A 20,329-nucleotide genomic window follows, 5' to 3' on the forward strand; every position below is an offset into this window, starting at 1 on the left:
GCTGACTTGCTGCAACCTTGTGGACACGGCCTGGGGACAATGGGAGACCGTTCTGGGGTGGGGTGGGGGGGCCTCACGGCTGCCTAGCCCTGCCTCTCCCTTCTCTCCTCCTCCCCTCTCCTCCGGGGTGGAGGTGCCAGCCCCGCCCAGAGACCTGGGTCCCTTACAACCTCGCGCCCACCTTGCTCGGGGAGTGGGGATCCGACCTGATAAGAACCCAGGACAAATGGGAGATTGGGAAGCTGGTCTGGAAAAGCCTCCGTGAGGGTGTGGACGCAGGAAGCTCGGTAGAGAGACGCTGGCGAGACCAGGCCCGGCTCCCTGGGCGTGAGGGGAGCGAGAGCTGGAGTGGACAGGGGGCCAGGAGACGCCTTCACCTCCTGTGAAGCAGCCTGTTTACATTCCGTCTGCTTCCATGGCTTTTTCCAGACTGCTGGCCCGGCTTCCTCACACTGTGCTGTTGTCCACACCCTCCCCGTCGCCTGATGCCCCTACGGAGGGACACGGCTGTCCACGTGGCTCTGCCGCAGCCCAGGAATGGTGACAGCCCCCGGGGGACCAGAGAGCCCAGAGGCCTCACAGCCCTTTGGCTGCCAAGCCTCGCCCTTCTTGGGGGACCCTCGCCTTTTTCTTGCTTCTCTCACATGGTGTTAGCTCTCCTGCCATTCTACACCGATCTCTTGCCCAAAAGTCTTAGGCAACGAGGGCCGGAGAAGTGGGGACCCCGCGCCCCGGTCACACACACAGGTAAGTCGGGGGCAGAAGCCCACCTCCCCCTGACTGAGGCTCCCCAGGCCCGAGCCCACCCTTCCTGCGGGGCCTCCAGCCCATACGTAGCCTCGATTTATTTCAAACCAACAGCCCAGCGCTGGGCTGAGCCGTTTGTCGGCCCAAGGCCGGCCCCCTGCCTGTCGCATGGGATGCGGCCCCCGTCCATTCTGGGACATCCTTGGTGGAGGGCTCCCAGGAGAGGCCAGGGGAAGGCCCCGGGAGGGCAGAGCGGGGACGGGGGAGCAGCTCTTTCTGGGAAGGAGAGCACGGAGAGGCCCCGAGACAGGCTGAGGACAGAGGCAAAGATGAAAAGACAGACAGGAGCTGGGGGAGACCGACAGAGAGACAGAAAAGCACCAAGAGGTCCAAATTGACACCACATGGCCGTTACGCTGGACCCCAGGGCCCAGCAAACAAGGTTTCGTGCTGAGTCAGTTACCATGGTGACAAACATGCAGGAAATATCCAAGATAACTAGAATAGTGGCAATAACATGTGTTTTGTATAAAACCTCCGCTCCCCCCCCACCCCCCAATGCACTCGTTACATTACTCGGGATAAACTTGGCTTTTGCAATCACCTTCCCTGAGAGGCCTGGCGGAGGGGGTGCCGAGGTCATCGGGTGAAAGGAACCGCTGCCCTGGGGAACCGACGGGCCTGGAGAGGTTTCTGCTTGGGGAAAACGGGGTACAGTTCATGCCTCTCGCCTTCAAGTCCAGGTTTGGGTTCCCGCAGCCTTCTGCTCCGGAACACAAAGGCCCGGAAGAGTGAATTCCTGTGTGAGGTCAGGTGTAAGTCTGAGGGCCGAGGCCTGGGTACTTGCCTTGCAAGCCCGAGAAGCCTCGCGACAGGGTTCAGGTTGTGGGGTGAGGGCAAAGCTAAAAGGGGGTACGCGGGCGCAGCGCAGGAGCCAGGCGCCCCGAGAAAGCTGGCACTTCCGCAGGTGACCCCCTGCCCTCTCTCCCAAAGCAAGGGCAAGGGTCTCTGGGGGGAGGACGTGGAGAAGCAGGGGAGGAACAGGGGCTCTTCAGGGCAGGAAAGTCGGAGAAAGAAGAAAAGGAGCTGCTTTGGCTTGGTAGACACTCGGGAGGCAGACCCGGGGGTGGAAGCAGGTGAGGGGAGCCACGGAGGAGAGGGGCGCCTCCCCGAAAGCGCTCGCCGGCCCCCTCTGCTCCTGAGGCCACCACAAGAGGCCCAGCTGGAGGCCAAGCGAGTCCATCCCTTCCCGCCACCGCCCCCCCCCACCCCATGTCTCTGGGTTGCTGACAGGAAGGATCCCGTGGTGAGAACCCCAGATTTCCTGTCAGGGGCCGCGGCCCACGGCTTGCACAATCCCGGGCAGGCCGCATGACTTCCCTGGGCCCGAGTTCTCGCTCCCGTGGGACGGAGCGGACACTAGCTTATCTCCAAGGGCCTTACGAGGAGCCAAGGTCGTGGCGCACAAGGGAGCACGTGGCACCTGGTAAAGCTCTGCCTTCGAGTGGCTGGTGGCTGCCGTGACACAGGCGGAGAGGAGGGGACAGGCCCGGGAGAGGTTGCACCGGGGTTCATGTGAGGCAACTTTCTGGTTTCCCTAATGACATTACACCCAGATTTTCCGATCTAAACAACCAGCTTCAGTTGTGATTTCCCATCTTGGAAACTTTCTGGGAAATGATCCGTGATAGAAACGGTTTGGGAAGGATCCACCTGGACGCAGTGGACCTTGCTTGGCTTGGAGCATTCCCCTTGGGAATGCCACCACCTAACTGTGGCCTGGGGGGACTCAGGGGGCACTTCTATCTGCTGACCCCTGCTCCTGACCCTCTTCAGCACCGTAGCATCGGTCCCTCCTGCATCGAGAGCGCTGAGCCAGGCCCAGAAGCAGCCCTTAAATGACCCTCTGGGGTTGGGGCGCCTGGGGGGCTCAGTGGTTGAGCGTCTGCCTTTGGCTCAGATCATGATCCCGGGGTCCTGAGATCGAGTCCTGCATCAGGTTCCCTGCATGGAGCCTGCTTCTTTCCGTGTGTCTCTCATGAATAAATAAATAAAATCTTAAAGAAGAAAAACGAGGCGGATGGTACCAGCTTCCTTGGGAATGTAGAGATCTCTCAAACTGAGGCCAGAATTGCTTCCTCTTTGCTGTTGAGAAGAATGAAATCCACCCCACTCACATCCCAAATGCAAAGCCTTACTTTGGTCCCCTGCTGGGAGGGACGTGGACGGAGGGACAGGAAGGGGACGCAAGACCACCTAGATCCCTGGTGTCTGGCTCACCCAGTAACAGCCCCGCCCGGGGAGGGGTCGGCCCAGGGAGGAGCATTCTATGTCGTGGATCCAGGACTAGGGCAGGAAGCCCTGAAGGAGCAGGGACCTGGCAGCGCCTCGCAGGTGGCATGCCAGCTGAGCGAGGGGGAGAAAGGCAGACCAAGGCCCCCCGCCCAGGCCCTGGTTCCCTCGGAGGACAGCAGGAGGTCTGCTGGGCGGGCCACCACCTCCCCAGCTGGCTGCCTTTTCTGTATCTGGTTTCACTCTCTCTCTGCTTTTTCCATATTGATTCTCTTTGGCCCTGGGGCAATTTTTTCCAGCTCTTCATCTGTTTCTCTGTGGCACCAGTGGAACAGGCAGGCTCAGGGACAGAAGGCTGATTCTGTGTGTGCCTGAGTGTGTTGGGGGCAGAGGTGGGTGGCGGGGTGATGGCATAAGGAGGAACAGAAGGAATGAGTAGCCGTGAGCCTGGCAGTCCTGGTCGCATCTCCAAATGTCGCCGGGGAAGTCCAAGGGCTAAACGGGAGCCAGGGAGGGCTGGAGCCTGGTGGGGGGGACGAAGCGGCCGCCTACCCTCTTTCCTGGTAATTCCTCAGGGGTTTTCAGAGGAACAGGGATAAGCTATAGATCCCAAAGGAGCCTGAACCTGAGAAAGAAGAAGCCAGTCTTCCTTCCGTCCCCCATAGACCCAGCTGGAATCCCCGCCAGAGCACCCCGGGGGTGTGGGCTGAGCACCAAAGCACAAAGCCTGCCTGAAAGACTTTCGGGTATGGTGTTGCCTGGCCCTGGGGTAGGGGCAGCATGCAGGCAGCCACTCCTCTCTGTTGGCCAAGAAGCCTTCTCCAGGGGATTAATAGGGCCTTCCTGCCACCCCCCCACCTCACCCCCGGCTGATGCAGGAGCCAGAACACCACCCCTGGCTGCCAGCCAGCCTGTGTCTGGGGAGCCAGTGCTCTCTCGGAGACTCGCAGACTCACTGCTGGGGCCTGAGGACAGGAAGAGGGAGGTAGAGGCTTCTGGGGAGTCCTTCGGGCCACCCAGCGGGGACGTGCTGACCGTGAAGTCCTGCCAGCTCAGCTACGGGGGAGATAGGCCTTCCTGGCCCCGGGCTGGGCTGGACAGGGAGTCGGGAGGGTCTCTTGTTGGTGTGTCTTCTCTTTCTCCCTCTCTCTCTCTCCACCCGCCCCCCCCACCCGAAGACGGGGAATATAGGACCAATCCTTAACCTGGAAGCTCGAGCTCAGGGGCCCAGGAGGCTGTGAACTCCCGTCTTGCACAGATGTAGCACCAGTCGGAAAACCAAGTCCAAGTTAAGGGGTGGCATTGCCGTCGGGCAGGGATGGGAGGGGGACTGACCTTCCAGGAGCAGGACGTGCCACCTATGGGCCCAGTGGGATGAGAAGAAACCAGTCTGTACCTGCAAGTCTTCTTGAAAGAGACGACTGAGTGCGTGGCTGCAAGGGGACCCTGAAGTCACTGTGGATGAGGAACGGGAGGCCCAGGGCGGTTACGTTTCCTGCCAAAGGCCCCGTGATGATTGGGCAGTGTGAGAACCAGTTATTGCGCCTTTTTATCCTCCACCTTCTCTCGGGGGCCCGTGACCCGGAGACCCCCAGCATGAAGGGAAGACGGGCCAGCTGCCCTGCTGGGGAACAAGCAGTGGAGCAGCGTCCGGCGAGGAGCAGCTGCGGAGGGGGGCACCCCGGAGCCCGCGACCCCGGGTGGGGCGGGTGGGGGCTCCCTAGAGCCAGGGGCGCCCGCAGCCTGGGACCTTCAAAGTGGTCCCCGCCCGGCTCTCACTGTCTCTGCGCTCGGCCTCCCCTGCGCTCCGCTAAGTGCACAAACAGGGCACTCAGGCAGCTCTGCTGGCGGACGCCCCGACTTAGCAACGGCTCCTACAATAAATAAACACCCCGCCCTGCACGCTTGCACACACTCATCCATGTCCGCTCGCGCCCTCGGGCCACGTTCACTGCAGACACTGCCACCTGCCGCCAGGTGCCGGGGCCACCTGGGGCCTCGGCTGCAAGGACACCCGGACCCAGGCTCGGGGCTTGCTCTGCTAGCCGGCAGCCGGCGCACGAGGCTCGGGTGGAGGAAGCAAAGAGGGCAGCCCCGGCAGTAGGACAAGCGGACCCTTGGGGCGACACGGTAACTAGTTCCAGAAGGGAAGCCCTGGGGGACAGGGACGCCTGCTGGAGATCCCCGCCCTTTCAGAGGCAGAGTCGCAGCTCCTGGCCAGAACTCGTTCCATGTCCCCCCACAAAGGGCCATTCCCCTGCCCACCCTTTGTCGTCAGTTTAAAGGGGACAAGCACCATCCGGGTAGCAGGATCAAGGCATGACACTTAGACAGTAAAACCTCTGCCTAGTTCTAGGACAATGTTTATTTTTTTAAAGATTTTTTTAAAAGACTTTATTTATTTATTTATTTGAGGGGGAAAAGAGAGGGTACATGCACAAGCAGGGAGAGGGGCAGAGGAAGAAGGAGAAGCAGGCGCCCCACGAGCCTACCATGGGGCTCGATCCCAGGACCCCTGGATCACAACCTGAGCCACAGGCAGACGCCCAACCGACCGAGCCACCCAGGGGCCCCTGGAATGACGTTCTCACCAAGGCCTGGGCAACACCATCGAGGAGCCCTCTCACCGTTTTGTCACCACGGCCCTTGCCACAACCTTGGAGATACCTGTCTTCTTGAGAAGGGTGACTTCCTGTGGCATCCGGCTCACAGCCAAGTGTCAGGTACCCCCTCATCAGGAAGTCAGATGGGGACGTCAGAGTCTGTGTTCCATCCAGGAACAATTAAAGCAAAATCATCTTAGGCCCAAGGAACTGGCGGTTACCAGCGGGAAGCTGCGTGGGATACATAAGACCAGGACAACCGAGGAGTGAGGAGGTGGTGGTGTTTAATGCTGCGCTGAAGCCCCGATCACAGTGAGAGACGAGTGGTGACAGCCGCAGACAGAGACCAGGCCTCGCGTCGGGCAGCGCGGCACAGCAGACCCACGTAGGCGTCGGCATCAGGCGTATCTGGTTTCGAGTCCCCACTTTTCTGTCATTAGCTGTGGGACAGCAGGAGATTTACCTGACTTCTTCTGTCTCTACAAGTCCCGTCTTTTGTGGTTGCTGTAGAGAGCGATCAAACGCTGTATTCTCCGTCTCCAGCACTAGCACTGCTGCCTTCCCCAGCGGTGGAGGAACGTGGCATGATCTTACATCCCTGCTCTGCTCTCCTTTATTGTATGAAAGAAAAAAAAAAAAAAACATTAACCAAGCCGGGACAAGGTAACATGTGTGAACGTGCATTCTGTTAAAAATGTCCTACAACACTGAGGCACTATCATTTAAAATAGCTTCAGGTCAGTCTGGCCCCAGTAGATTTCTAACTTCCAGGTCTTACTCCTCAATGATTCCATACTGCTAATTATAATTACAATTAATTACAGGCAGGTACAAAAGATCATCAACAGAGCAATAGAAACGGAGCACAAAATATTAGCTCTGTTGTCTGCACAAGTACTTTCATAGTAGCTTTGCCATAATGAGAAACAAACAGGGACTGAGCAAAGCCTGGAAAGTGGGCGTGTGGCTCCAGCGTTCGGGTGTGAGCTCTTCCTTCAACCCCGGGTGTGGAGGACGAGGACCTCCGGGGTAGCCCCACCTGCCCATCTGCCTCAGGACATCCCTCCTCAGCACTCCTGGAACTTTCTATGCATTCCCCCACTCCTCTGCCTTCTCTGTCTGCCTCCTGAGCTGCTGTCAGCGTGAGCGGAGAGCGAGTTCTCGACTCAGGACCAGGAGACTCCATGCACGGCAAGAAGGGTGCCGGGTTAGGGCCTGGCATACGAGAGGGCTGGGTCCCCACAGGGAGCATTCAGATCAGAGCTAAGGGTACGGATTGGGGTGCGCGCTGGCACTGAAGGCCCAGGTCAGACCTAGCAAGCCGGCCAAGTCTGAGAAACCAAGCACTGTTGGGCGTTGCTGGCTCCAAGTGTGCACTGGCTGGGAAGCTGAACTCGGCCCGGAGACCAGGAAACCGGGCACCAGATCTGGAAGAGTCGGCGCAGGGCAGTGGGACTCCAGCAGCGAGAGAGGATTTGGACACGGGACAAGAGACTGCTGAACTGGGAACGCCAGACCCTTATTGGCCAAGTGCAGGCCTCAGGGCCCGAGTTAATGGGCAGGAGCCCGTGTGAGCATGGCTGGACCGGGGCCTGGGGGACAGCGTGAGAGGCGGGGTGCCTCCACGGAACGTTCACCAGCACGGACGACGCAAACAGCACCCCCTGCTCTGCACGCCTTCCAGCCTGGGACAGCGGCCCGGTCCTCTGAATCTCAGTCTTCTCAACTTTAAGATGGGGGTAGTGACTCCTACCTCGGAAGGTGATTGTAACTGTGTGAACTACGTGGCGTAATGGATATTGAAGTGCTGAGCATTTTGTCCAGCCTCACTGAAAGTGCTCAATAAAAGCTAAGCATTATTGCTCATTAAACTTTTATCGAGTGCCCGCTACATGCCAGGCCCCGTGCTTTGTACAGGAGGCAGAGAGATGGGAAATAGGGACACTGCTCTCAAGACATGTAGACGTAGAGAGGTGAGCAGAGGCTCCTGCTTCAAATTAGCGATTATAGTATAGTAAGATGATTGTCCCCCTGGAGGCAGGTGCAAAGTGCAGTAGGCGGAAGCCAGGGAAAGGGCGCTCTAACCAGGCCTGGAGAAATCCAGGAGAGCTCCCAGGGGGAGACAGTGCATGAGCTATACCCTGAGGTATGCACAGGCGTCTTCCTGGCAGACAAGCCAAGAAATGGGAACGGGGGCAGAGGAAGGAGCAAGTGCAAAGATGCAGAGCCATGAGAAAACCTGCTGTGCTCTGGGAGAGAACAATGAATTTCAGTGTTGCCTTAGCATGACGAGGAGGAGTGGGAAGGAGAAATGAGTGCTGGCTCAGCTGATGGACACAAACCAGATCACACAGGATCTTTTCTATGCCCTGCTTTAGGATACAGACTCTATCCGGAGAGTGATGAGAAGCCACCAAGAACATTCAGGAAAGGACTGGTGGACAAGATTTGTTTCATGAAAATATCACTCTCGCTCCTGTGTGGGGTATCACTGAGCATCGTTAAGACTGGCCGGAGGGAACCTGGGAGGAGACCACAGCCACAGCCATCGGGAAGTGAGGCAGTAGAAATGGGGCCAGAGCAGAGGGCATGGGCACTTCAGGGGTCAAATTGGCAGAACCTGGTGACTTAGTGGATGTTGGGGATAAGGCGGAGGCCCTGGGGAAATATTGACACCCATCTCCAAGACGGTGAGCAGATTCAAGGGTAGCAGAGAGACCTGCTACTGAGTCCTGCTTCATCTCTGAGAATTTAAGGTGGAGTGGAGAAGAGAGACCTTGGAAGTGCAGGTGTGGGGTCACGGGCATGAGGGTGCAGCTTAGCTGCAGGTGGAGAGTATGTAGAGTGAGAGGAGAACCCACAGATAGCCATGGAGCCATGGGTGATCCCATCCATCATTTACATATTGGGTGGGGGCATGGGGCATAAAAATGACAAAAAAGAATCCTCCAAAGTAGCAGAGAGACCCAGGAAAGAGCAGTAGTACACAAACCAATGGAGCAAAGCAAGTCAAGATTAAGAGAAAAGTCAATGGTGTCAAATGCCACCGATGAGTCAAGGCACTGAAAAGTGCCTACAGTGGTGAGTTGGAAGGGTGGCCTTCCAGTGTCAGCTGGACTCAGAGGGTTGAGGAGAGAATGTGAGATGGGACGGGGTAGGGGGGCCGGTCATGATGTGTGCTTTGGAGAAGCATGACCAAAAGGGAAGGTGTACAGGGTAATAGCTGGACAGGGACTTCAGGTCGAAGGAAGGTCTAATTTTGTTTTTTGTTACATAGGTGCATATGCTAAGGAGAGATGGAGTTTGAAGATTCAGGGAAAAAGCGGGGATAAGGGAACAAGGTCCCAGAGGACAGGACCCCTTGACCCGAAACTCACTGTCTCAGGTCAGGTCAGGTTCTACCAGAAACACACTCTGAGATTTTCACGCAGGAGAATTACTGGGGCACGACACTTGCTGAGTGAGCCGGCAAAAGAAGCAGAACCAGCAGAGAGAAAACCTGAAGAGCAACACAGTTGGAAGAGCAGAGCGCTCTGAAGCTGGGGGTCCCTTCAGAAATGGCCCTAAATGAGGAGGAGCACTGTTGAGGCACAGAGCTTTGTAAAGGGTGTTGGACATTGGAAGAAATTCCTTCTTGATGGACTCACTGCAAGACAGAAAATCATTGAGAAAGGGGGTCTGGGGTCTTGAGAAGAGGAGCGAAGATCTGGACTGGCCTGGGGGACTCACCTCTGTGCATTTCTGGGGGTGCCATAAATCTGCGGTGACGCCATCTTCCGGGCCAGGCGATTGTCCTCAGTAGGGCTCAGCATATAAGAAGGACAAGTGGAAGGGGAGCTGGGAGTGAGATGAATTCAAGGCTCTTTCTGGGGTTTTGGTGTGGTCTGCCCTATTGTGCCTCCTGTCCCAAGGTGGGCCTAGGGGAGGAGCCCCCATGTCTGTATTTGAAGCTTCCTTCTTTCTCTCAGGGTAGCTGTCTTGGCCAACTCACCAATCCAAAAGTTGGAAAAAAAAAAAAAAAAGAAGCAGAATACATATCAAACCATTCCCAGAATCAAACTCCAGTATAAATTAGAGACCAGTGAGTCAGATACGTGTGGATTACATTTTCCTCTAACTATATACTTGGTTAGAACATCCTAGACTGGGGTTTGGGAGTGATGGGTCCTGTTTGGGACACCCAAGTCATTACCAAGAGGGAAATATGTGTTCCCATCCAAGTTCCTGGTCACTGGGCGTGGTCTAGACACCTCCGCTCCAGGCTGCATAAATTCCCATGACTGCGGACCACCGGGACAAACTTCTAGGAAGCAAGGCTTGGCACCTTGGAACAACCCAAGCCAAACCTGATGGGGCCAAGCGGGTGGGGAAACCTGGCCCTGTAGGGCTGGCTTCTGTTATCCTCACCCACCCTTTCTGTTTAAGCGAGGGGCAGCCTTGAGACCATAAGGCAAATGCCAGCCTCCAGGACCTCAAGCTTCAGAGAAGTTCAGATCATGTTAGTCTTAAGAAGCCCCCAAAAGAGGATCCCTAGGCTTAGTCAGGGGCTTTTCTGGAATGAATGAGTTGGAGGTGACATGGGGAAGAGGCAACCAACATTCAGTCAGGAACCAAATAATCAAGAGACCTATGTCCTCACTTTCATTCTAGGAGATCACTAAAGTCACTCTCCCCTGGAGTTTGGGTACCATCCCCTAAAAAATCCCCTAAACTTTGGATTAAATGATGACTCAGGGTCTTTGAGATCCTACTTCTCTAGTTCTGAGTCCTTTATGCCTCTGTTAAAACTTATCCTTGTCTGCCTCTTCCATGTCACCTTTCTGCTTCCCAAGGGCCATCAGGGTGTCTGGTGATCTAAATGGCCATGGCCTTGTCTTCCGGTTTCTTGCTCAAACTTCAGTCAGTTCTCTAAGCTGTCATCCAGCCAGCGAGCCAGCCAGCAGAAATGCCCTGACACCAATTTCCCCCACCCCTCCAGCTAGAGCTGGGAAATCAGACACATGGCCACCTCCTGGGGACGAAAACAAGAAGTCCCTGTGGGGCCACAGATGAGGGTTATGTTAGGTGGCCCAGTTGGTCCCCACACTTCGTACTCAGCCACGGCTGGGAGAAGCAGCCTCTTTTTTGGGCCCTCATTTCCCTGCTCTTCTTACCTCGGACAAAGGGAAGGAGTGACCCACGTCTTGACCCCACAGTGAGGACAGAGAGGGGAAAGAGATAGGCGAGGGTGATGAGGCTTGGTGTCAGGTGGCTGTAGCTGGCCCCTCTCCATCCCTTGATCTCAAGGCCACATTCTCTCAGAGGAATGATGGTGGGAGGGGGGCCAGCAGGAGAGCCTTGAAATGGAATGCTGGAGCTTTCGGGATGGACGGGGTGCCACAACAGCTGTCCTGCAGATGGGGAAGAGCATTTGAACCTTGAGTTTATATTTCTAGAAAAACTTCCCCCTCCCCCTCTTTCTCTCCGCTTAACTCCCTTGCTGTATTATGGGGCTTTTGTGAGGTTTAGAAAAATAAACAGAATCTAACCATAACTGTCTGAAAGTGCTAAATTACCAGGAAAGACATAACAGATTAGCAGTGCAAATTAGTCCTGGGTGGGAGATGGCCAGCACACTGGGGAGCTGAGAATTCCCCACAAGAGTGGTGGTTTCCCGGCTCTTGATCCCCACCCTGGATGAGCCACTTTGCACACTGCGGCTTCTTGGATGGCGCTGAAGGCTGAGTCAAATGGTCTATGGAGCTGACGTTTAGAAACGGGAGGCCACATCCACTGTAAAGTCAGCCAGCCCCCCAGGCTTGGCAAGACCTTGCTAATGCCATCTCGTCCATTCTTGCCTTTGGGTCCAACAGCCCCTAACTCATCCTGGTCGGAGGCGAAACTCTCTCGCTAAAGAGTCAAAATTCATAACATGGTAAGAACTGAAAGGGTTATTAGAACACTGGTCCCATCTTTCACTTTGCAAATGAGGAAAGTGAGCCTCATGGACAGGAAGCAACCCGGCCGAGGTCCTTCAGCTGGTAAATGAAGGAGCGGGGACTAGACACCACGTGTCCTCCACCCCAGCGAAGCTAAACCTTCTATAATAGCATCTCCCAGTCCTCCATCGACCTGCTCCTTTCCTCCTTCCTCCAACTGCTTGTCCCTTCATTCATTTTCCCACAGTTCTACTCAATGAATCTCTGTATATTTGGCCAGTTTGCAAATACAGTCTCTATGTCTTTTTTTTTTTTTTTAAGATTTTATTTATTTATTTGAGAGAGCAAGAGAGAGCACAAGCAGGGTGAGGGGCAGAGGGAGAAGCAGACTCCCCACTGAATAAGGAGCCCGATGCTGGGCCCGATCCCAGGACTCTGGGATCATGACCCAACCTGAAGGCAGACACCCAACCGGTTGAATCACCCAGGCATCCCTGTGGTTGGTTTTTTTAAGAGAGAGAGTGCACGCATGCACGAGTGGGGGTTAAGAGGTGGGGGTGAGAGCCAGAGGGAGAGGGAGATAATCTCAAGCAAGCTCCACGCCTAGCACAGAGCCCAGCATGGGGCTCAATCTCACAACTCTGAGATCAAGACAAGACCTGAGCCAAAACCAAGAGTTGGACCCTTACCCAGGTGCCCTGCTTCCATGGTTTTGAACCCCCAAACTTAGTTTCCTCTGTTCAAGCCAGCTGCCTACATTTACTGAGCCCCCACTATTGACCAGGAGCAGCATTAGGCACCAGCAACACAAAAATGAACAAGGCACAGTCGGAGTCCTTAAAGGTTTGCCCACAGTCAGCAAGGGAGCGCCTGGAGTTCTTTCTGCAGGTAACCTGAGTGTCTCCTGCTAACTACCTCTATCCCTCTGAGGTTTTCAGGACGTATGCAGGGTAGGTTAGGAAGTAGAGATCACTGAGTTAGGCTGCCATCTGTAAGGTGCAGTTCTGGATCTGCAGGAGAAAGACCGCAAAAGAGAGGTTTCTTTTTTATTTTATTTTATTTATTTATTTTATTTTATTTATTTATTCATGATAGACATAGAGAGAGAGAGAGAGAGAGAGAGAGAGAGAGGCAGAGACACAGGCAGAGGGAGAAGCAGGCTCCATGCAGGGAGCCCGACGTGGGACTCGATCCTGAGACTCCAGGATCACGCCCTGGGCCCAAGGCAGGCGCTGAATGGCTGAGCCACCCAGGGATCCCAAAAGAGAGGTTTCTAGCTTACGAACAGAGTTAGGGCCAGATAACCTGGATTTGAATCATGGTTCTACAACTTAGCAGCTCTAAGCCCATAAGCACATTATCTAATCTTTCTGAGCTACAGCATTTTCCGAACTGAGGATCGCAGAACCCACTTTATAAGACTATTAGGCAAATCAGATCAAATAAGTAAATTCCCTAGCTCTATGTCTGGCACGCTGGGAACCTCAGTAAATGTTACTTGCCTTCCTTTCTCTTGAGTCTTGGTCTCATATGACTGCGGGTCACCCTGCTGATGCCTACTAAAGGGTCTCAGTGCTTGTTGGTTTAGAAACTGCTGCGCTGTTGATTCCCTTTCAGGCACAAGGAGGGGTTGACTTCCCACCATCTCCTCCTGAGCACAGCTTCCACCTCAAGTGTATCTTATCCAGACCCTCAGGCCTTGACTCAACACCACACGCCTTTCCGCTCCCCTTCCTGCTCCCCGTGCTCCCTCCCTTGGAGTCCACCACTGCCAAAGTATACGCTGCCCTGATCTAACCTATGAGTCTGTTTTGAAGAAGTAAAAAAAATGAAGGGAAGGTGTGGGGGAGACATATCTCCAAGAAGATAAAACTCTCGCCTCCTTGATGTTTCATGAAAGATGCAATGGATTTAGTCAGGAGATACATGTTGGGCACTCAACTCTTCCGTTTATTATCTATGTGACCTTAGCCTTGCTGAGCCTCAGTTTCCTTATCTGCAAAAAGGGAATGCAAAAGCTGTTTCATCTAGGTGTGAAGATTAAATGTGAAAAGACATGTGAACAGTCATAACAAAGAAGAAAGTCCTAGGTGGCTCCCTGGTTCCTCTCCCGCTCCCCGAACACATCTCAAGTAAGGACAGGCCTGGGCCGATCTCGGGAGTGGCAGTGTTACCCTCGCTCAGCTGGAGGTCCCCCCTGGCCTCCTCCAATCAGAGAGAGCGTCCTCCTCCTCTCTCCACCTGAACGGGGGAAGCTGAAAGTGAAGGGCGGATGGAAGAGCGAGCTCAGGGCTGTCTCGTGGATGTCTCTGGATGGGGGGGAGCGGGGGGGGGGGGGGGGGCGGGAGCAGTGCTCTTGGCAAGGAGCAAGCCTCCAGATGCCGAAGGTGAAATCCATCACCAGGGCCCTGTGCAAAGATAAGATAGAGGAACGTAAATCAAGACTCCCTGAGATAAGAAGGCCGCCTGGGGCCTAAAAAATGCAACTCTCCTGCCAGCTGCCCACTTCTGCAAAGTTGCAAAGCCAAGGGCTGTGCTAGGTGGGGAAGGAACCCACACCCCAGGCCCCTTCCTAGAAAAGTAGGAGGAACCTCGGTTCAACCTCGGCCTTCTGTCTCTTTTACCGCAAGTCCCAGCCTGAGAGAAGGGAGTTTTTATTGAATCCTTCTGCACACACACACACACACACACACATACCCCTAAGAGATCACCCACTGGCATCAGAAATTAAGGGCCAAGGTTCAGCACCCTGGGTTCAAATCCTGGCTCTTATACTTCCTGTGTAATCTTGAACAAGTGACGTAATCTCTGTGAGCCTCAGTTTCCAGCAGGGATAATCCCAATGCTACTCTATAGAACCGTTTTGAAGACTAAATGTTATCTTCTTCATAGAGTGTTTAGTAAAGCGTCTGGCACGTAGGAAATGCTTAATCAGTAGTAGCTGTGTCATATCTGAGATTGGTAGAGATTAGGGGAAACTAACACCTCTCCGACTTCCTGTTTTTTTTCCATGTGCACGGCCATCACCTTAGAATTCTCTGAATCAAGTTCCCATAATATGACGTGGTCCCATTTGTCGGGCGTCCTGGAAGACTGGACATGTCCTGGCCACACAGTGCCAAATCTTTACCACGAGGATCACCTTATGTAAAGAATTACTCCTCCTCCTCCACTCTCCCTCCAAATGCATGTGTTTAAGCACCTCTGAATAGCTGAGCCTAGAGCACTCATAAGGAATTTTTTTTTTATGGTTTACTTATTAGAGAGAGAGAGGAAGAGCAGAAGGGAGAAGCAGACTCCTCTGCTGAGCAGGGAGTCCGATGTGGGGCTCGATCCCAGGACCCTGGGATGATGACCTGAGCTGAAGGCAGATGCTTCACTGACCGAGCCACCTGGGAGCCCCTTGAGGAGGAATTTTGACCATGCTTAGCTCACAAAGAAAAGAAAAATCTTTAACAGCTACCTAGAAGCCAAACGTAGGGAAGGAAGTGGCCCAGAGATACACAGAGGTGAGTGAATAAGGACAGAGGCAGGAGACCCTTCAGCCAGAGGGGTCATTTCTGCATCTGAAGGAGGACCTTCATACCCTCAACGTCCTCCCAACTTTATCTCCATCTTTCCCTCTTTCACTATCAGTCAAGGCATAAATATTTACCTTGTACCTGACCTGGATCTGATGAGAGAAGTTCATATCTTGGTTGCTGATCTAAAGGTGCCCACACTCTGATTCGGGAAGTCAGGGAATGGCCTCCTATTGTGGAAGCCCACAGCAGAGTTGACATGGGTTCATGGGGGGAGGGAGGGCAAGAGGACCGAAGGACCCTGAGACGTTCACAAAGGCAAGTGGACAACTGATACAGTGGGCGAAAGGGAGCCCTTCTGGCTTCCTGAGCAAGGACGTTATATGAAGAACATGATGTGGGGGCAGATCCGGCCAACAGAGACAATATAAGGGAGCCCAAGAGAACTAAATTCAGTCTTGGCTCAGCCACTTGCTAGCTGGAGGGTGACACCAGGCAAGTCACCTAACCTCTCTGTTGGATCTCTCATTTGGGACGATGAAGCCTAACTTCCAGGTGTGTCATGAAGCATGACATACGTGAGGCCACTTCATGCACACGATGGGTTCGATGACCAGGATGGGGTGGGAGGGGAGGTGGGCACCGCAGGAAGGGGCTCTGGCCTGGGATGTGTGTGGCAAGGCCAGGCGGGCTGTGATGAGGGAGGGGGGCCGTCGGAGGCCCTTATTGGCATCATCGTCCTCTTCTTTTGCTTCCCTCCTGCTGCCCAGCTGTGCTGGGGGTGGCGTAGAAAGAGTCCCTTCGATGTAAACCCTCTCTTGGCCTAAAACTGACAGCAAGAGGCAGACAGCTAAGAAGCTCAGGGAGTGACAGAGCATGAGTGGATACACAAATAGACAAGATTAACTATTCCCATTGTATACACAAGAGGCTTTGCTAACACTCAGCCAATTAGAAAGCTAATCTAAACAGCCACTGGCTTCCATATCTCTTCAGAGCGCTTTCAAACAGCTGTTGGGTTTGCACTTGCTGCTGTTCCTTCCCAGCAAGTGCCCGGAGACTTCTTCCTGGGTCTGGTCCCCACTTGAGCCTCAAGGGTTCCTTAAGAGCGTGAACGCATGTTGACTCTATCGTGGGCTTCTGCAGTAGTGACGCCAGGTTCCCTGACTCCCTGAATCAGATTGTAGTTTGCTTTTGTTTTGGGGTTTTGTTTTGTTTTGTTTTGTTTTGTTTTGTTTTGTTTTGGTAGGCATCTTTAGATCAGGGACAACTCTATGACTTTCTCCCACTGTACTCCAAATCTGGGGACAAAGTAAATTATTTATGCCCTGGTTGATGATGAAAGAGGGAAAGATGGAGATAAGGCTGGGAGGATGTCTAAAGACAGGAAGGTCCTCTTTCAGATGCAGACTCCATTCCCTGGACCCCTTCCAGGGTCCTGAGGCTGTTATGTCCAGTGTTCCTTCCACGTCACCACCTCTGAAAGCCGGCCCTGTGCCCCCAAACAGAGGGACCGTTGGAACACTCTCCCTGTTATACCACTCATCTGGGAAGCCTATAATGAAGGGGTAAGAACAAAGCCTTTGAAGTCTGACAAATTTAAGTTCAAATCGTCCTCATCTAGGGACGCCTGGGTGGCTCAGTGGTTGAACATCTACCTTTAGCTCAGGGCGTGATCCCAGGATCCCGGGATTGAGTCCCACATCGGGCTCCCTGCAGGGAGCCTGCTTTTTTTCTCTGCCTGTGTCTCTGCCTCTCTCATGAATAAAAAAAAATAAAATCTTAAAAAAAAAAAAGTCTTCATCTCTTGCTACTGTGATCTCACTAAGACTCGGTTCCCTTACCTCAAAAAAAGGACACTAATTATATCTACTCCAGGGAGCTCAAGCAGATGCATGTAAAAGCACCTAGCACAGCTCCCGGCACACTGTGAGCGTTCAGTACATCGCATTCCCCTGTACTGTTAGAACCACTTCTGTTTACTGAATTACCTGAAGACAGGAAAGAGTCTGACTTTTGTGTCAGGTGGATGCTTGGGCAGTCCCTGACAATCCTGGGTCCTGGTTTTCACAGTCCTGTGAGGCAAGGGTGGGAGCTGTGACCTGCCTCTACTCGATAGAATATGGCCAAGAGGATAAGATGTCACTTGTATTATCAGGTTACATAAAATTGTGCCTCCCGCCTTGCTAGCAGACCCTGTTTCCTCTCAGTCTGCTCAATTTGATGAAGCCAGCTGCCAGGCAAGGAGAAGCCCAGACAAGGAGCTGACGACAGTATCTGGATGACAGCAAGATAGGGACCAAGGCTCTCAGTGTGACAGCCTTCAAGGGACTGAATTTTGCCAACTACCACGTGAGCCTGAGAGCAGAATCTTCCCCAGTTGAACCTTCAGACCAGCCTCCAGCCTGGGTCAAAACCTTGATTACAGCTTTGTAAGAGATCCTGACGCAGAGGGCCTAGCAAGGCCAGGCCCAGACACCTGGCCCACGGAAACTATGAGGATAATAAACATGTGTTGTTTTAAGCAATGAATTTTATGGGAATTTGTCAACACAGAAACAGATAACTCATACAACTTCTTCGTATTCCTAACACAGCACTTGGCATAGAGCAGAAGTCAAGTGTGGGTTGAGTGGAGGGATGAAGGAATCATGGTAACAGGTAAACTCATCAGGATCTGAGACAGACCTGGCCGGGCTGGACCCCAACAGGGCTCTTTCCCAGCTCCCACTGCCTAAACCTTTTGTCCCTTTCTTGGGCTCACTTATGACCCCAGGTCCCTCCTCCCTGCTCCAGCTCTCAGGACCTTGCTCAGCTTTGGTTCCTGCTTTTAGTCATTGCCTACAAATTCTTATTTTCTTCCTTAAAAAAAAAAAAAAAAAAAAAACCGCAGCTCTCTCTCTCTGAAATATCTGACCCTGGTGAATTGGAAGAATTTTTGATGGAAAGCAGTCTTGTCCAGAAAGCCTGTTACCCACCCTACTTAGGAATGCGGTTGCTGCAGATATTAAAACAGACCTGCAGGCGTCTGCAAGGAGTGGGGACTTCGTGCCAGGAATGACCTCAGCCTGCACAGCAGGGCTTTTACCTATGAAAAGCTGCTGCTCTGGGCTGGATCACAACAGGACCCTCCCTTCGCCCAGCCCTTCCCCTTCTAGGACCCCAGGCGGCACCCCCAGTGTAGTAATGCTTGAGCCATAACTTCCCACCCAAGGCTGGTACCAAAAGTCAGGAGGGCGATGCCATCCCGCCTGCTGGAGAGGACGCTGTGGGTGCCTTTGCCCAAGTGCCTCCAAGTCGCTTTGGCCAAAGCACGTGGCCTGGTGGCTGACAGTCTCCTTTTTTTTTTGTTTTTCTCCTCTTTTCCAACTTCACCTCTCCCCTGAGACAGCTGAAAGGGATCCTTTTCAGGTTGAAAGGCCTCGCGCTTCACACTCTGCAAAAGTTGCCATCCCGGGAAAGGTTTGGATGCTTGGGGCAGAAACCAGAGCTTGCCACCCTCACCTCGAAGGCTCCTCACTGTAGCAGAAGCTCCACCGGGCCTCGGATTGCGCCCTACCCAACTCAGCTCCTACCGCGGAATCTGAACATGTCTAAGAGGAGGCAGAAACTCTCGTCAATGACTGGATTTCCTTCTTCCACCGAGAAGACCTCGGAGAATCCCAACTGTATCTGTTGCAGCCTCCGGAGCAGCAGCTGATAAGCCCAATGATCGGAATAACAGCGAGTGTCCGCCCGGCCGTTCTGGGTGCAAAGTACTCTTTGCTCTTTCTCCCAAGGATCCCACGGTCTCTTCGGCCCCACTTAACAGGTGACCAAACCGTGGCTCCGAGAGATTAAGGGACGTTTTCCAGGTTACGGGGTGAACAAGTGGGAGAATAAGAACCTAAACCAAGGTCTGCTGACCCACGCCCCCGTGCTCTGTCCACTGTGCTCACTGGGCTCGGTCTGTAACGCTCACGTGGCATTTCATTTGTACGTTGATCGCCTTCTGCTGAAATCCTATCCTGTTGAATATGCTGTATTGCCCAACTCCTGCCCCTTTTACCTTAGTCTTGGCCCTCGCCAGCCTCTGCAGAGCTGGGGTGATTGGCTTTACCCAGATCAGTGATGGACTGACCGCTGGCCTTCAGGTCAGGCGACCCGAGTGTTTGGCTCTGACTCGGACACTACTGAAGGCGTGACTCCGCTTGGCTCCCCTCACTTTTCTAGACACCCCAATGTGATACAGATGCATTAGATGACCGTTGAGGTCACCTCTAGCTCCAACGCTATGTGGTTCTTTGATCCAGTTCCTGCTTGGGTTCCCTGTTGGGGAGGAACAATTCTTCGAGTGATTTTGAAAGTTGGCCTGGTGCACCGTGAATGCCGCCCGGAGCTTGGGCCGGGAGCGGGGAGCACGTGGCCAGCTGGCTGCCCCAGAGACAATAGAAGGACGCTGTCGCCCAATGCCACCCAACAGGTCCCTTCCTTCCTGGCTCCTTTCTCTAGCCTCCCACAACATGTCACTGTGACCTCTTTCAGGTGAGAACGTGAGCTCCTGAAGGCCTCTGATTCTTCCTCTTGAGAACTCTCTCCGACCGATGATTGCCGCCCAACCCCAGTAACCGTACCAGACAGACTGGCAATTCACTGAGCTCACAGGATGTCTGCGAGCCTGGGCTGAAGGTTCCTCATCATCCCCGCGCTCGGGGAGACCCAGGGGCCCTGCAGCTGCTGCCAGCTGTCCAGACGAACAATGCAGATTCTATTAGGTCTCCCGGCCGAGCCTTCTTTGAGGGGGTGTTCGAGTTGCAGGATTAATTGGAGAGGCATCTCAGCTGCTTCCTGCTCCTTGGCTCCCAGCGTAGATTCCTAAGCACAATCAGTCCTGCTCTGCATCCCACCTCAACCCCCAGAATTTGGGAGTGGGGCATGAAGGGTTTCGCCACCAGCTATCTCAGAGCAAGCAGTCACGCTCCCTAGGCTGGAAGGAACCCCCTGGACCAAAGGCACCTAGGTCTCTGCTTCCAGGCACTGAGCACACTCAGTTTTCACAAAACTCTGGGTGATTTGGTGGCCTCCTAGGTCACCTCTTCCAGCGTTAAGCACTCCAACAGGGATCCCCTAACAACCATCCTTCCTGTAGCCAAATCATTTGCACAGACTATTTGTACTACTTGCACTAGTTTGAACTTTCCACTGCGATAAGACATCCCCTACTGCCTGTCTCCTAAGTCCAGCTGTCCCCCTTTGTTTCCACCCGTGG

The 20,329-nt window shown here is 53.9% G+C and overlaps 1 long non-coding RNA gene across 1 annotated transcript; it reads right to left on the reverse strand.

The window, feature by feature from the left end:
* Positions 1-5,461: 5,461 nt before the first annotated feature.
* On the reverse strand, positions 5,462-11,053 carry LOC144311496 (uncharacterized). The gene is made up of 3 exons (XR_013377096.1): positions 10,796-11,053; positions 9,372-9,628; positions 5,462-6,253 (listed from the first exon to the last, which is right to left on the reverse strand). It is a non-coding gene; the product is annotated as an uncharacterized LOC144311496 (long non-coding RNA).
* Between the last annotated feature and the right edge of the window lie 9,276 nt (positions 11,054-20,329).

This window comes from Canis aureus, chromosome 3, assembly GCF_053574225.1.
Source record: "Canis aureus isolate CA01 chromosome 3, VMU_Caureus_v.1.0, whole genome shotgun sequence".
In the NCBI taxonomy this organism is placed as follows: Eukaryota; Metazoa; Chordata; class Mammalia; order Carnivora; family Canidae; genus Canis; species Canis aureus.